The following is a 12027-nucleotide window of genomic DNA, read 5'->3' on the forward strand; positions in this document are numbered from 1 at the left end:
AATTGTGTGAAAATGACAAAGTGTTTTCCCCACTGGCGGTACTATTTTGCACTCCCTGCCAGAGATTATGAGCATTTTGATCACTCTGCATCTGTATCACAGTTGTTCTTGTCAGTCTTTTAGTTTTATATTTTACTCTAGTTGGTGTGCATGTTTATGACTTTGTAGTTCCAATTTAAATTTATAGGTAATTAATTATGTCGAGTATGCAGTCATTTTTTTGAGCCCAGCTGCTCTGGAACTCCCAATCCTCCTGCCTCAGCCTCCTAAGGCTGGGGTTTAGGCTGTGACACCGCCCTGACACACTGAGGTCTCTTTCATGCTCTTAGAGTTATTTGCATAGCTTGGAAAATGACCAAGAATCTGTCCATTTCTTGTTGGAGCATTTATAACTTTATCAAGATTTCTTACATGATTTAGAAACACACACACACACACACAAGCACATTATGCCGAGGAGGACATTGGGATGCTCACAAAGCAATTGAATCCTTGTGCTTTGGATACAGGTAATAGGCAAGCTATGTTTTCTAAATATATATTGATGAACAAAAGTTTTGAGATTTGTTCAAGTGCAGCTAATCAATATTTTTCTTTATATGAATGTTTCTTGTATACAAAGAGGGTTTTAGAGGAGTCAGGATAAAGTTCATAGATCCTTACACATATCATGCTTTTCATAGAAATTTTACAATTTTTCTTTTTAATCTTAGGCCTATAATTAATTTGAAATAATTTTGGTGGGCATGGGATGAGAAAGAAGTTGAGGTTTGCTTTTCCCCATGTGATTGTCCCGTTGTTCTATTGCTGTTTATTTAGATACTTTATGTTCCCTCTAGAACAGATGTGCTCCAAACCCAACTGACCTTGCGTGCATGGCTCTATGGTGGAACCCAGCTGTTCCGGAGATCTGCCTGTCTTTTCACCAGTTCCGTTCCTACAATATCCCAGGGATACCTGAGCTGCAAGCAAGAATACACTCAGATTGTGCTTATTTAGTTACCCCCCAAAATCCAGCAGCCATAGTTCCTCTCAGTCTATTCTTTTTTTTTTCCTCTCAGTCTATTCTTTTACATGATTGTGTGGTTTTCCTAGGTCTTTGTTTGCCCGTTGTGGTTGGGAAGGCATGGTAGAGCAGATCAGTGTGGAGCGTCAGCAGGAAAGGGTCACGGCAAGATACAGCTCTGGAGTGCCTGCCTCCAGTGACCTGCATTCACAACCAAGGCATCATCCACCTCCCAACAGCATACTCAGAATCTGAATCCATTGGTGGGTCTTCATGACCTAATCATCATCTCCTCACAGATATGCCCAGAAGTGTGCTTCCTCAACCTCCTAGGCATTTCTCAATCTAATAAAGTTGACAGTCAACATGAACAACTACAGTGGGGACTTATTTGGGTTTGATTTGACAGTCATTTATTAAGGATTTTTGGGTCTATGCATGTAAAAGATATTGATGTGTGATTTTTCTTCTTTTAATGGCCTTGTTTGGTTTGGGGACCAGAATAATGAGTTGGGGAGTATTTCTATCGCCTGTGTTTTCTGAAAGAGTACATGCATATTTTATATAATTACCTGAAAACATGTATTATTAATACATTATTATCATATATGATCTTATGATTTATTTGTGACATTCTAAAAAAGCTATGAATACAATTTCTTTAAAGATACAAGACTATTTGGATTTTCTTTGAAATGTCTTTTTTTCCCCTTTTCAGTAGTGTTATTAGTTTTAAGTACAGAGGTTCTTGCATATATTTTGTTAAGTTTATTCCTGAATTGTTAGGTTTTTTTTTGCTGCCATCTAAAATTATATTTAAAGTTTTCATTTTTGAATTGTTCATTACACATATAGATACATATATAATTGATATATTATCATATTCTTGATACATTCATCTATAGTACTATTTTTAAGAAACTTTTGAGATTTTTTTTAATATTCAGAATTGTTGTATTTAAACAGAAAAGGGGAAATGGTGTGGGAGGTCCTTCTGTCTATGTGTTGCTTTCATTGGTTAATGAATAAAGAAACTGCTTATGTTCCTATGGCAGAACAGGGCATAAAAGAGCTAGGTGGAGAAAACTTAACTGAATGCTGGGAGAAAGGAGGAGGAATCAGAGAGAAACCATGCCATCAGAGATAGACAAGCTGAAACTTTGCTGGTAAGCCACTGCCATGTGGTGATACATGTCCCGCGCTACCGTCTCGCCAGCAAGAACCACGCAGTACACATAGAATCCTTCTGCAGAAAAGCTTTATGTCTCTTGAGAGGGAGAGCATAAGCTTACATGGCGGAGACCCAGATAAGATGGAACCCATCCCTTATAAAGGAAACAGACCCTGCTCTGGACGTGTCTTTCCTGGATTGGTCAACTGCTCCCAGTCCCAGGTGAAACCTTGGGAGTAGTGGAAAATACCAACACATGTGAGCTTTCTAGCTCACCTGGCGGTGCAGCGCCATCTATGGTGGAGAGTGTGGTTGCGGCCCTCTACATCTCCCCCTAATTTTACTTCTTTGCAGAAAGGCAACTCCCTAGGAAGGTAAAGATAGAGGTCGCACTTCCCAAAATGAAAACATTAAAATGGGCTTACACGGAATCTGTCCCTAGGCTCATGACACCTGGAACCTATCCGGCCTGCCCTCTGCCAATTTTCTGGGAAAGGGAATATACGGCAGGAAACCCTTAAGCAGAGCGACTTATCTCTCAGAGAGGGCCATTCTCTGTGCGATGCTCTTCAGCTCGACAACCTTCAGGGCTAGCTAAGCCAAGCACTCCACCCTGTGCAATGGACCACAGTCCTAGGGGTGCAGGAGCTGGTTGGCTTAAACCTTACTGCTTTAACATAGATAACCACACATCAGTAGAGGCTCCCTGTTCTAGGGCAGCCAGCGCTGTGCAAAAACCACTTTGTCCCTAAGACTTTGGGATTTGAGTCAGCAGACCATCCAGAGGAGAAACACTATTCCATAGCATAGGACCGTTCCAAAACATTTCCACCCCCACCCATTCTTTGAAGTAGGGGATGAAGGACACAATCCAGGACTGGAATCCTTTGGCCAGGCTTATGTCCACTCACGTGGAGTTGATTGTCATGATGGACCATCTCAAGGAGGACAGCAAATCATCAATATTCTCCTGCAAGATACAAAGACAATTCTCGGGACAAGTTAGCCACTTTTATAAAGTTCTCATATGGTACATTGGTCACACATAAGGCTGGAGTTTTCCATACATAGCCCAATTGGGCAAGCTGTCATAAGATATCCACCTGTTTTTTATTCTGCCTCTAATAGATGTATCTATGGTAGCCTGTTGATCCAGGGCTGTAGCCACTGTGGTAGATAACTGATTGAGGGTCTTTGTTTTTTATGATATAGGCCGTGCTGTCCCAGTGGCGCCTAGGAAAAACCCAGGCCCTGTTTGTTGATATTAGGTTTAAGATTTATTGGCTCCTGTATTCCTTGCCGGTACGGTGGCCTCGGGTTCCAGAGCCCGCCCGCCATCCAAGGGCTGTGTGCAGCCCTGGACCTGCTCGCTGCGCGGATCCCCGTGTCCCAGGCCAGGAAGTGGCGGCTCCACCCCCAGGCGCCCCTGCCTTTCCCGCGGGGCTAGCCTCGTTCTCTGAGGTCTGAGGCTGTGTTGGTGGCGGAGTGTGGCGGGAGCCGACACTCAGACCGAGGCGGCACAGGCAGGTCCGCGCCAGAGCCGCTGCGGCTCAAGGGGCCGCTGGGAGAGGCGGCGAACAGGGCCGCTTCCCTACTAGCAAACTCTCAACACCTGTGTCACAGTAAAAGCGGCTGTAAACTCTCACAGATCCAGCCAACGACCCAATCACCCCAAAATCCAAGGGCCCTTCGCATCCACCTCCCTGCGGATCCTGAAACACCAGACAAGCCAAGCGTATACACAGCAATCTTTTAGGAGGACTTGAGTTCTTAAAATGTTAAGCAGTTCTTAAAAACTTAAGTCGCACTATGTAGATGTAATACGGTACTGCCTGTTTACTGCGTCTAAACCTTAATTGCGCTTTTATTATGATAAATACGACCAGCCCTGCCTGAAGTCAGCATAGTTTAGCATAGCCGAATGGAACCAGAGTCATTTTTGCCTCAGAGACCCTCACAGTTTTAGGTACATTGCAAGCCTTTTGGCCTGGCAGCTTGTGGCACCGTTCTCATTCTCGGTACAGCTGTGATACCCTCCAGGCCAGGCACCAACCGAGCTGCACCAATTGAGCCGGCACAACATGCTCCCCACCATAGCCACAGAGCAAAGCTCCTCTCCAGCCGCCCTCCAGCCCCAGCTGCACCCATTCCGCGCCCAAACCGGTGCATGGAGCAAAGCTGAACTCAGAGAAGCAGGCTTGCAGATCTGCGATCACTGAAAGGACCTCATTTAATCTTTTAGGGAATTTGGGCGTCGTTTAGTCTCTTTGGCTGCTTCCTGCTGTTATTGGGTCGCTGAATTTTAGGGGTATACACTATAACATTTCAGGAGGTCTCGGTGATTCAAACCACATAAATCCCAAGTACACCCTTAGGCTCTCCTTTTCTGTGTAGACGAAAACAGAACCTCTTTTCCAAAACATCATATCCTTAGCAGTTTCTAAGTTTAAATATCTTTCTCCTATCCAGTACACAAAAGACAACACATATAACATAACATAAAGCTTTTGACCTTGTAAATCAGCCTTCTCCCCCATTTTTACTTTTTTTAAAATCACTGGGGGGTCCTTTTTAACTTATCTTCTTTTCTGTCTCCCCCATTCTTTACCGGAGGGTCATTTTTAACTTATCTGGGTGCGCGCACAACCTCCCACTGCTGCTCAGTTTCTGATATGCTCTCTGGACTTTAGAGCGTACCTCTCTAAGCACGCATGCCTGCAGTTCTGAATCCTCCTTGTGTCCAAGGGGTCTCCGGCGGTGCAAAGTTCTTCTTCTTCCTCCCGGGTATGGCACCAGATGCCCCGCGCTTCCGTCTCGCCAGCAAGAACCACGCGGTACACATAGGATCCTTCTGCAGAAAAGCTTTATGTCTCTTGAGAGGGAGAGCATAAGCTTACATGGCGGAGACCCAGATAAGATGGAACCCATCCCTTATAAAGGAAACAGACCCTGCTCTGGACGTGTCTTTCCTGGATTGGTCAACTGCTCCCAGTCCCAGGTGAAACCTTGGGAGTAGTGGAAAATACCAACACATGTGAGCTTTCTAGCTCACCTGGCGGTGCAGCGCCATCTATGGTGGAGAGTGTGGTTGCGGCCCTCTACAGATACACAGATTAATAGAAATGGATTAAATTAATATGTAAGAGTTAGCCAATAAGCTAGAGCTAATGGGTCAAGCAGTGATTTAAATAGTATAGTTTCTGTGTGATTATTTTGGGAACCTGGACAGCTGGGAGACAAACAAGCAGCCCCCTACAACACAGAATCTTTTTTTTTCTTTTTCAAAGTTTATTAAATTATAAAAGTTTCCATTTCCGCCCCCCTCCCAACACTCTCCCACTCCCCCCACTCCCTCTCCTCCTCCCTCTCCATCCCTAAGAACAGTCAGGGTTTTCTGCCCTGTGGGTAGTTCAAGTTCCTCCCCCCTCCCTCCAGGTCCAGGAAGGTGAGTATCCAAACAGACTGGATCCCAAAAAATCCAGTATATGCAGAGGAAACAAGTCCCAGTGTCATTGTCAATGGCTTTTCAGAAAGACTCCGGGCCAGCCACATTCAGAGAATCCGGCCACATTCAGAGAATCTGGTTGGATCACGTGCTCGTTCAGTCCCAGTGCAACTGGCCTTAGTGAACTCTCATTAGATCAGTCCCCTTGTATCAGTGGGTGATCGCACCACTCGTGGTCCTGATTTCCTTTTTTATGTTCTTCCTCCTTCTGCTCCTCATTTGGACCTTGGGGGGCTCAGTCCGGTGCTCCAATGTGGGTCTCCGTCTGTATCGCCATCCATCGTCGGATGAAGGTTCCCTCTGGTCTTGCCTTCCTTGCTCACGTTCTCTTTCCTTCTGCTTCTCGTTTGGACCTAGGGAGTTAAGTCCAGTGTTCCAATGTGGTTCTCTGTCTCTATCTCCATCCATCGCCAGATGAAGGATCTATGGTGATAAGCAAAATATTCACCAGTATGGTTATGGGCCAAGGCGGTTCAGGCACCCTCTCCTCTGTCCAGAGAACAATCCGGGGATCTCTCCTTGGACTACAACACAGAATCTTATGACAATATTGGTTAGTTTGCACTGCTCAAGAAATTTGTTTATTCCACCTAAGATTTTCAATTAATTGTATGAAGGTGTTCATATTATTACATTGTTTCGGTGTCTATAGGGACTATTGCAATGCCTTTTATGTTTCTACTATTGGATATTTGTGTCTCCTCTTTTCATCCTTTTTTAAGTTAATTTATTTACATTGTGCATGGAACAGGAGTGAAGGTGTGTGAATGCTACTGCATGTGTGTAGACACAAATCTTTGAGAGTTTGTTTTCTTTTTTCTTCTTCCTTTTTTTTTTTTTTTTTTTTTTTAAGACAGGGTCTCTTTATGCAGTCTAGGCTGACCTGGAACTCAATGTGTAGACACTTTGCCTGCCTCTGCCTCCTGTGTGCCAGGACTAAAGGCATATGTCACCATGCCTATTCTTTTTAACCCTGCCCTGTTTTGAGGGAGCTTCTCTTATTTATGCTGCTGTGCTCCTACACCAGTTTCCTGCAGAATTGCTCGTCTCTGTCTCCTCTCTAACCACGAGTGCTGTCATTACAAATGTACGCTACTGCACATGGGCTAAAAACAAACAGACAAACCATGGAGCCAGTGGTGGTGGTGCACACTTTTAATCCAAGCACTTGGGAGGCAGAGGCAGATGGAGCTCTGAGTTCCATGCCAGCCTGGTCTACAGAGCAAATGCCAGGACAGCCAGGGCTACACAAAGAAGCCCTGTCTTGAAAATCCAAAAACTAAACCAAACCAAAGAAAAACAAAAAGCCGTGAGTTCTGGAGGTCAAACTCAAGTCTTCAGGTTTGTTCAGAAAGCACCTTTACCCGCTGAGCCTTTTCCCAGGAGCTTTCCGATATTCAGCAATCTAGCCGGAGGATAATTGACTGTTATAAATTCCTCCAAAGAATCAGCTTTTTATTATACTATTTTTCCCTCATTGTTCATTTTTAAACAATTTTTAAAAGATTTATTTATCTTCTTTTATGTATGTGAATGCTTTACTTGCTTGTATGTGTGTTTCCACATACGTTCCTGATGCCTGACAAGGTCATAAGAGGTCATCAGAGTCCCTGAAACTGGAGTTACAACAGACAGTTGTGACCACCATGTGGGTGCTGGGACTCGAACCCAGGTCCTCTGGAGGAGCAGCTAGTTCTCTTAACTTCTGAGCCATCTCTCCAGCTCCTATTGTTCATTTCCTATTTCAGTTAATTCTATGCTTTTGGGAAGGGGTGGGGAGAGATTTTTTACTTTTTTTTGACATGGTCTCACACTGTAGTTCTGGTTCATTTGACACTCACTATCTCAAAAGGATCCATGCAGAGATCCTTTTGCCTCAGCCTTCTGAGTACTGGCATTACAGATGTGTCCACTAAACACAGCCTCCACTCGTAATTGGTAATTCTCTCTTTCTCTTTGTTTCTTTTTTAAAAAAAATCCCTAAAATGATATGTTGACTATTGATTTAATATTATCTTTATTTTAAAATATAAAAGCTAGAAGTTCTGAAAATTATGCTAAGCCCTGCTTTAGCTATATCTTGTAAATTTTATTGCCTTAATTTTAACAATATTATGTATATTTAATGATTATTCAGTGATAATGACCTTATTTCAGTCATGTTCATACTCAGTAGTCAGTCCCATTGTCCATTTAATTGATATATGTAAGATAACCCCTTCATGCTTCTTCCCCCCCCCCTTTCTTCCCTTTTTAACCATGCCTAGTCTCCCAGATTTAAATACTATAGTCAATCAATTACCTATCAATTAATATTTTTAACACTTGCTTTGTGGCTGAGGATGTTTGAATTTGGGACCCTCCTGCTTCCACTTCCTGACTATTGGCAGATAGCACCTTACCCAGTTCTTGCAATACTGGGGATCAAACACAAAGCTTCATGCTTGCTAGGCAAATAATCTACCAAGTAAGCTAACTCTCCAACCCTCTTCTCTGTTTCCAGTCCTTTATTCTACCTTAATTTTTTCATAGTACCTGTGGTTAGATCATATAATATATAATGATTAAGTCATTATTTACTTTTATCTTTTTATTATTCATCCGCTCTGCTAAGACACTTGATAACAGGAACTATGTGTTTTGTTGCTGATACATCCCATCACTTTAGAAGAGCCCCACAGACATTTGTCAGATAAAAGAATAAAAATATATTTAGGTTCAATGCAAACTTGAGAAAAGTTGTGAATCTGCACCACATGCAAGGGGGCAACACTGACAAATGCCAAATGAGATGCGGAATTAGCCGTGAACAGGACTTACTTGCTAGCCCAGAGCCCTCCCCAGGACTCTGAGAGATTAGAACTGGCAAAAGCTTTTAAGTTTGGAGGATGATGTGTGTCTGTGATCCGGGGCATGGAGCACATCTGCTCCAGGCTTTCTGGTTGAGAAAGCCTTTCCCATGTATCACCACATTGAGAAGCACATCACTATAAAGAAGGCATTTTTATCCGCATTTTTTAGACAAAGAAGATGGGATTCAGAAAGTTAAAAACTATGCAGCCAAGAACTAGGGAACCTGAGACTGGATCCAAGGTTTCTGATGCCTCGAATCTCCTCATAGCATCATGAGAAGAACCATGTGGATACCATCTGAGCAGGCCGGGTTCCAAGATCTCGTGGACAGACACAGGGGTGGGAGGTTTGTACCTGGAGGAGCTCAACAGCTGTGGGGGTGCAGCAGGCTCAAAAAAAGCACTGGGTTTAGGGTTCACTGTTCTCTCATCCATCTATCCAGACTTGTAGACAAAAAGGAGCTCTTGAATTTTCTCATGAATTTTAAAACCCACTTTCCACTGTTATTAGTCAAGACCTTTGGACAAAAGCTCAAGTCTGGCCTTGTTATTCACGTCTTTGCAGTGGGGCTTTAATGCCTCTTCCTGAGCTGTTGTGAGAATGATATGAGACTCAGGGAAGTGTGTTGGCAGGCCCCCGCCTTAGTCTTCATTGTTTTCTTTCTGAAATGCACTTTGCCAAGGCTATTCTGCCTGCTGCTTCACCTGTCACTGATAACGCGCAACAGGATGGTGAAGCAGGGCAGAGCATGGGAACCTGCCAATAACCCTTGTTCTCTTATGAGATATGGTCCTCAGCACTGGAGAGATAGCTCAACAGCTAAGTGTACTTTTGACTCTTGCAGAGGACCTGGTTTGGTCCTCTGTACCAACAATTTGCTTCACAACCTTACATAACTCCAGTTCCAGGGTTCTGATCCCTCTTCCATCCTCCACGGGCACCAGACATATGGTAAACAGACACATACACCAGGCAAAGCACATGTACACATAAAAAAAGTACAGAGATGGCCCTGACTCTGCAGGGACCATCTAGTGGGGGTAGGGGGTCAGCTCATGCAAAGCCACAGCATGCATAGAGCACCTGATAGGAAGAGCAACCCAACTGTCATTTATTAACTACTACTGACTACTCTGAAGGCATCAATTGTCTTTGATTACTGTGGTACAGCACTTGACATGGACAAAGGAGGAAGTATTTCTTTTGGCTCATAGTTGCAGAGTATTCAGTTCATAGTCCTTGGCTCTGTTGATTCTAAGTCTGTGATGAGGCAGAGCACCCTGGCTGTGGGAGTGTGTGGGGGAGGAGGAGGTTGTTCACTTCATGGTGGGCAGGGCGCAGAGAGTGAAGGAAAGATGGGAGACTCCAGGAACCTACTTCCTCCAAGTAGGTCTCATCTACTAAAGTCCTAATAGTGCCACCATCTGGGAACCAACCATTCAACACATGAGCCTGCTGGGGACATGTGTTATATTTTAATCACAGCACATGAATATAACAGAACTGAGCCCAAAGTCCTTGAGTAGACCTTACAAATTCCCCCTAGACTGAGTTTGCCTTCCCCTGATCGTTGGGCAGCTGGAGTCTGCTCCTTGTACTTAGTCTCTGGCTGTAATTTTGCTCCAACTCAGACCTTCTGGGCCTTCTCCTTTAACACAGCATCATCCTTATCCTCATCCTTATCTTCATCATCCTACTCATCATCATCAGCAGCAGCAGCCCAAATTGGATGTAGCAGGATCTGACTCCAGTTACTTCATCCTACATATCTGTCCTCTGCAATCTTTCCGGAATTGTCCTCAGCACTGATCTGCCTCTGCACCTTAGTCTCTGCTAGTCCCTTTCTCAGGACACCTTTCCACAGAGTTCCCACTGCATTTGATCACAGTTGAATGGCTAGTCCAAGACCACTTTCCCTGCCAACTGTGACCTGTTTTCCTTAGAAGGATCATGGGGCTGTGGTACTGTAAACTTCATTGCACATAAGGTTAGAATGCCACATTTACAAAGTAAAAAATACAAGACAACCAACTAGGTTTGAATTTCAGACATATAAGGTATTAATTTTAGAATGCCTGCATAATGCTTAGGATACAATTATACTCAAACTTATGTATTTGTTATTTATTATTACTATTATTTTGCTTTTATCAAGACAGGGTTTCTCTGTGTAGCCCCGACTGTCCTGCAACTCACTCTACAAACCAGGCTGACCTCCAACTCAGAGATCTACCTGTCTCTGCCTCCCAAGTGTCTGGATTAAAGGCGTGTGCCACCACTGCCCATCTCAAACCTGTATATTTATCTGAAATTCATAATTGGATGCCTGTATTTAGGCGGCTACTTTGGTTCATGGGTTTGTAAGTCTATAGTAGCTCATCATTCGTTTGGTGATTCGAAGGGCGATGGGTTTGTGACTTAGACTGGAATAAGGTTCAGAAGGCTGCGAGTGAAGGTGGCCCGGGGCCAACTTCGTCTAGTCTAGAGCCCTCTTTCACAAACCAGAGATTCAGAGGACCCACCCCAGTTCACACTGTGGGTGGTGGCAGAGGCGGCTTTTACTCAAAGTCTGACTCTCACTTCCAGCACAGCTCCCTCCTGTGCCAGCAGCCCTGTTTTCTGGGCTGACTGAGAGCTCAGGTTCCCATTCCCCTGCCCCTGACCTGCCCTTGGCTGGCTTCAGAGGGGGGTCTGATGACGAAATGTGATCCTGCCATAAAATCTATACCAAACCAACTCTTCTCACAGCCCACCCGTCTGCCTCAAAGGGGGCCACCTAATCCTCATTTATGGAGACTAGCAGCTGGGCCGAGCCGAGTCTTTGAACGTGAGCTTGGGGTGCTCCGGATCAGTCAGTCCTGACCAAAGGAACCTGAGAGTGAGGGCATTAGCTGAACAAGTTGAGGGGCCAGGTGGTCATGGGTCACCAGTCCAAAGAGCACCAGGCAGAGCAAGAGCACTCAGAGGTGCTAGAGATGGAGGCCAACTCCACGAGGTACCTCTCCAAGAATGTGGCAGCTGAACCTTCTTCCATCAGTGGAGGAGGAAGACTGCAGAGCTTGCTGGAGAGAGCAAGGAGAGATGACCTTTGGGAGATAACTTTAGAGCCTTGAGAAGCCTCTGGGCAGAAGTAAAGGCCCAGTGAGAATGTCAAGAGGAGGTGTCTGGATGCTGGGATTGGGTCAGGAATAAGCCAGTGCTCTGGTTTACGTGATGTACAGGGCAGAGGTACCCATACAGAGATGGGGATGCCAGGAAAGGAGCAGGAAGAAGCTAGACTCCTTTGGGCCATGTCACCTCAGAGGACTCTTAGAAGGCTTACAGAGAAGTGACTGGGTAGGGAGACAGGATGGAGATCCTGAGGTCTTATCTTCATCCAGACCTGACTCCCCTGCTACTGAGGACCAGGAAAGAGGGCCCAGAACTGAGAAGCACTCACATTCAGAGGAGGGCGAGGACAGAAGGGCCTTCAGAAGAGAGGAGAAGGTGGCC

This window comes from Myodes glareolus, chromosome 3 (genome assembly GCF_982192425.1).
Source record: "Myodes glareolus chromosome 3, mMyoGla1.1, whole genome shotgun sequence".
NCBI lineage: Eukaryota > Metazoa > Chordata > Mammalia > Rodentia > Cricetidae > Myodes > Myodes glareolus.